Source organism: Ammospiza caudacuta, chromosome 4, assembly GCF_027887145.1.
Source record: "Ammospiza caudacuta isolate bAmmCau1 chromosome 4, bAmmCau1.pri, whole genome shotgun sequence".
Classification (NCBI taxonomy): Eukaryota; Metazoa; Chordata; class Aves; order Passeriformes; family Passerellidae; genus Ammospiza; species Ammospiza caudacuta.
Genome location: NC_080596.1, coordinates 28532957 through 28538435, shown reverse-complemented (window position 1 = coordinate 28538435; position 5479 = coordinate 28532957). Strand labels below are relative to the sequence as shown.

Below are 5479 nucleotides of genomic sequence, written 5' to 3'. Positions count from 1 at the left end.
CAGGTGATTGTGGTAAGGGGGAACTGAAGCTTTCCTAGAAAGGCCATCAGCTGTGAGGGGAATCTGTGGAAAACAGGTGCTTGGTGCACGGGCTGGTAGCAGGTCCTGGGCTCTTCTCTTTTCTCTCTTCTCTTCTCTTCTCTTCTCTTCTCTTCTCTTCTCTTCTCTTCTCTTCTCTTCTCTTCTCTTCTCTTCTCTTCTCTTCTCTTCTCTTCTCTTCTCTTCACCTGTTCTTAAGGGGAGCCCAGAACTGCAAAATCAAAAGGAAGGGGGATGTGGGGTGAAAGTTGCTTTTCATTTTTTTAAGTGTTGCTGTGGATTTTGGTGTGTCAAGTGGCACTACCAAAACAGCACTGGAATAACCAAACTTTGGGACTCTGCACTTCATTCCTTTAATGTGTTTGTGTGGGTGCAGGAAATGCCAAATCCCAGAGCAATTCCATGTCTGTAACTTCAAGTGCAACATCTTTAAAACCAAGTGCTCAGTGGAGGCTTTCCACGTGGATGCAAATGGTCAAAGGCCTTTCTTGTGTCCCAAAAGCAAAAATCCTTTCTCTGTGAGGTTTTGGAGGGGATTCTCTTTGGGATTTTTGTGATGCAGCATCCCAGGTGTCCCTGCCTTTGTGCCAAGTCCAGTGGTAAAGGATGGAATGGCTGACACGTGGGGTCTGGGATAAAAATGGTTCTGTGAAATTGGGCAAAGAAGGCAATATGGAAAATGAGCTTCCTTTTAATGTCTGAAATAGTCAGGAATAAAAATGCTGGGAAAGGACATGTTTGTGTTTGAATTGGTGTCACCTGTCATGGGTAAAACCCATAGGGAGCAATCAGAGCAGAAGTAGGAGTGTGACAGTGGTCACAAGGGTTTTGCAGGTGAAGAGAGGTGAGAATGTTGATCATGTTCAGAAGGCTTGATTTATTATTTTATGATATATATACTACATTATAACTATACTAAAAAGAAATAGAGAGGAAAGTTGTCAGAAGGCTAGCTAAGCTAAGAATAGAAAAGAATGAATAACAGAGGAGCTCTCTCTGACTCTGTCCCACAGAGAGCTCAGTCCTTGATTAGCCATTAATTATACACATCCTTCAGCCAATCACAGGTGCACCTGTTGCCTTCCACAGCAGCAGATAACCATTGTTTGCATTCTTTTTCTGGGGCCTCAGCTTCCCAGAAGGGAAAATCCTAAAGAAAGGATTTTAATGAAAAGATGTCTGTGACGGTATGAGAGCTGGGATCCTTTGACTTCCTCAGTGGACTTAATTTTCTTTTTGTCCTCTCTTTCAGGGCAGGCAAAATCACCAAACTCCTCCCATCTTTGCCAAAAGCTTTGGTGTTTGGGCAGCCAAAGGCAAGAGGCCTCAGCACCAGGGCTCTGCTGGAGGGCTCTGGTCCTGCCCACGCTGTGGGGTGTCAGAGGGACACAGGGCTCCTCTTTTCCTCTCTGCTGGGACTGACTGCCATGGGAATGCCATTCCTGACAGCCCAGCCCCAGCTGTGTCTGCTGGACAAGGGCAGAGGTGAAGGGACAAATGCCAGAGTTCCCTGGGGCTGAGGGAGCTGTGGTGTTGGCTGTGCCCTGAGGGGCAGCTTGGGCACTGCCTGTGCCCCCAGGGCTGCTGTGCCCTGAGGGGCAGTTTGGGCACTGCCTGTGCCCCCAGGGCTGCTCTGGGGTCAGGAGCTCTCGGTGCATTCCCAGCCCTGCCAGGGGGGGCAGCTGCTGCAGGGCTGGGTGACAGCCTCTGCTGGGGCTGGGGCAGGGCCTGGCACAGGGGCAGGGCTGGGATGGTTTGGGAGCACTGGGAGGAGAATGAGGGATGGTGTGGGCACAGAGCTCAGCCTGTGCCCTGTCAGCACAGCCCTGCAGGGCTCTGGGAACAGCTCCAGCTCTCCTGGTGCCCAGGGATGGGCTCTGAGGGACTGGGCTTACCTGTGGCCTCCCAGGTCAGCAGGGACAAGGGGAATGTGGTGCCAGAGCTGGGGTCCATCAGGCTCTGTTTCCCTCTGGGAAAGCACAACAGTCTCTGGGCTGAGGCGAGTTTCCTGCAAGTGCTTAGAAGAGCAGTCCAGGGAAAAGGGAGTTCAGGAATTGCACCTGCTGCTGGGAGCAATGCCTCAGGCTTGCTCAGTTTGTGTCTGTGAGAAGTGGGCTTTGGGCTGGAGACTGAGTGGGAGGGAAGGGGAGTATTTAGAAATTATATCAGCATTTCTCCCAAAACTGCGGTGCAGCAGTGATGGGGGTGGTTGGGTTTGCTCTGGGCCTTGTAATTCCTTGAGCAATTTTTCAGTTCTGTTGCATGATTTACTGTCCAGTATCTTTCTACCAAAAACTGACAGGAATTTAGGTTCAGGATTAGAACTTAGGTCCATTCACTGCAAAATCTTGCCAAGGCTGGGGGACTGGGGTGATGGCTGCTCTCAGCAAAGGTTACTTATCAGTGCTGTGTCAGATTTCCCTCAGTGCTGGGCAGGAAAGGTGAGGGTTTGGAGCAGGAACTCTGCAAACAAGGCCTGGGTGATGGCTGATTTGTTTTGTTTTTCAGTGAGCCAGGGCTGGCACAGGGAATGGTGCAGGTGCTGGTCTGGCAGTGGAGCTGCTGCCCTTTGGAGCCGTTTTAAAGGAGCTCATGGAACATTTTGGGGGCTGTTTTCAGCAATCTGGGTTTAGAGCTCCTGTCCCCAGCCCGTTGCTGACCCTGACACATCTGCTCTGGTTTCAGGCTGTCCTTGCTGGAGCACCCTGGTCCCTGCCATCCCCTGGGACACAGAGGGAGCCCTGTCCCAAGTGGCTTTGGCACCTTGGCAGGAATGTGGCAGCAGCCCCAGAGCAGCTGGAGGTGAGAGCTGGGTGTGTGAAACTGAGCAGTGCTTACCTGGGGCTGGGGGAAGGGGAGGAGTTTCCATCCCCCCTGGAGCTTTCCTGCTGGGATGGGGCAGCACAGGGAGCAGCATTAATTGTGCCCCTCCCTGGGCACTGCTGCCCTTGGTGTCTCTGCTGTGCCACCAGACCGTGGCACTTTGCTGCTGTCACTGCCACTGCCACCCCACTGGGGCTGTGCCCTCCTGCCAGCCCCACCCAGGAGCTCCAGGGGGGCCTGTGTGCTCTGTTGGGAGCGTTTGCTGGGAATGTGCCTCATCCCTGGCAGGGTCCCTTTGTCCCTGGGCTGCCAGCCAGAGCTTTGGGCTGCTCAGGCTCAGGGCTGGATTGCCCAGGGCACTGAGAGGGAGCAGCACAGGGAGGTGACAGAGAGGGTCTGGCAGAGCCCACCTGGCAGCCTGTGCTGGTGCTGCAGGTGAGCTGGGGGCACTGCAAGGAGTGAATGTCCCCTTCCCTAATGAGCCCTGCAGATCCCAGGGGCTCCTGGAGCAGGATTTTATTCCTTACTTCCCTTTGTGCATATTGAGTCTCCAAAGTGCCATGAGCCATTCTTTGATTTCTCTCGGAGAAAGGCTCCCAGCAGAGACAGATTGCAGTGGAGGCCAGAGTTGTGTTTGGAGCAGGGAGTGCTGAGAGCTGCGTCTGCCTGTGCTGCCACAGCCTGGGAACAGGGAGTGGGGCATTGCTGATGCCCAGTGAAAGAACACAAACTCACAGCCCTTCAGCCTGACAGTCCCTCCACTGAGAGCTCAGCACACATCCTCAGAGGTAAGTCCAGCATCTGAAGGAAAAAAAAAAAAAAAAAAAACACAGTAGAAAAAGGTGATTTGTTTTGCTTTAAAGTTATTTCAAGTTCTTATTAAAGCCCAACCAACATTTGCTCTTGATTTTGGTTGGGTGAATAACGAGCAGTGGGCACAGATGATGCCATTCATGTAGCTGAAAGCCTGGTGCAATCTAGAGGGGGTACAAGAACTGTTTGTGTGGGAAAATGGAATGTGAGGGGATGTCAGGGGGAGTGAGGTGGCATTTGTGAGGGAATTGCTGAGGTCATTGAAGGAGCCCAGCAGACAATTCCTCTGGGAAATCCAAGGGCCCACAGCCAGGACTCTCCAGGGCTGAGGGGGCAGCCCTGGGACTCACTGTGTGCTCCTTCCTTGGCAGCACCAGCAGGGAAGGGAGAAGAGGATCCCTGTGGGATGAGGCTGGAGAGAGCGAGCAGAGGAGCAGCCTCGGGCCGGAGAAGGGCAAAGGGACCAACATGGTGTCACCAGGGCACCTGTGAGGAGCAGAATGGACACCTGGAGGCCACGTGGAGGTGAGGAGTGGATGGTTTGGGGCAAAGTGTGAGTTAATCTCCACAGAGATGAGTAAGGGGATGTTTAGGAGGGAGAAGCTGAGGTGATGAGCTCACCCACCCTGGCACAAGGTGTGTTTGCACAGCCTGGGGCCAGAGGTGAAGGTCAATCCAAAGCCAGCCCTGCTCAACCTCTAAGGATAAGTTGTACAGGCTGCCCACTGAGGGATTAAAACTACATGAAAATGAAACCAAGAGCATTGATGAGATTGCTGGGAATCCCATTAGCTTGTTGTCAGAACTCCAAACACAGTTCTGAGCTTTGATGACAAGAATGCATTTCTTTATTTGGGTTATTCACTGTGTGGGATATGGGGTTTATTTGGGTTTTAAAGCTCTCATGGTGGCCCTGACACTGCTCAGGAGCTGGTAGGAAAAGCAGAGCCAGAGGTCCTGGCAGGCACAGGGTGTTTTCCCCCATAGTGGATGGTGGAGGAATTGTCTGAGATCTGGATTGTCCCTCTGGGTGATGCCACTTGCTGTGATTTGTGTAATTCCATACATTTAATTCCCAAAGCTTCCCAGCCCAGGAGTTTGAGCTGACAGGGCAGGACAAGGATTGTTCTCTGTGTGGTGCCCAGATTTGGGGTTCCCTGTCAGCTGTGCTGAATTACACCCATAGCCCCAAATTCCCTGCTCCATTCCCACTGCAGTAACCTCCCAGTACCCCATGGAGTGTGGGCATTCCCATGCAGAGCTGCTGCCTTGGACAGCAGCTGTGCCAGGAGCCAGCAGAGCTTCCAAGGAAGCTCAGCAGCAGCACAAGGACAAGGACAGGGTTACATTCCATAGAACTGACTGTTTATAACCCTCCCCCCAGTGATGTCCCTGGGGGCACTGGACAGAGCTGCCTGGAACTGAGCTGGTTTCACCCCCTGAGCTCCAGGATGGAGAACATCCAGTTGGTGTTTAAAGCAGGAGAAGGCAGTGGCCAAATGTGCTCCCAGCCTGTGCTGGGGCAGCCCCTGTGCCCAGGGGGGAACATCTCTCCCTGCAGAAGCTCAGCTCCTCTCAGAGCCTCAGCAGTGGCCTCTACAGATTCTTTTCCCTCAGGAAAGGGATGCACATCTCCAGTGGGACCTACCTGTGAAAGCTTTCCACCACTTGTGCACTTGCAGCTGGATCCTGAAAAACTCCAAACTCCATCCCACTGATTTTCAGGTATCTCTGAGGGCTCCTGTCTGGGATTCAGTATCTGTGGGGGAAGATTGCCTTGGCTGTAATGCTGCTGATGGATGAT

At 52.8% G+C, this 5479-nt stretch overlaps 1 long non-coding RNA gene across 1 annotated transcript; it reads left to right on the top strand.

The window, feature by feature from the left end:
• Window positions 1-2723: 2723 nt before the first annotated feature.
• On the top strand, window positions 2724-4668 carry LOC131557136 (uncharacterized). The gene is made up of 3 exons (XR_009274687.1): window positions 2724-2841; window positions 3455-3650; window positions 4047-4668. It is a non-coding gene; the product is annotated as an uncharacterized LOC131557136 (long non-coding RNA).
• Window positions 4669-5479: the final 811 nt, after the last annotated feature.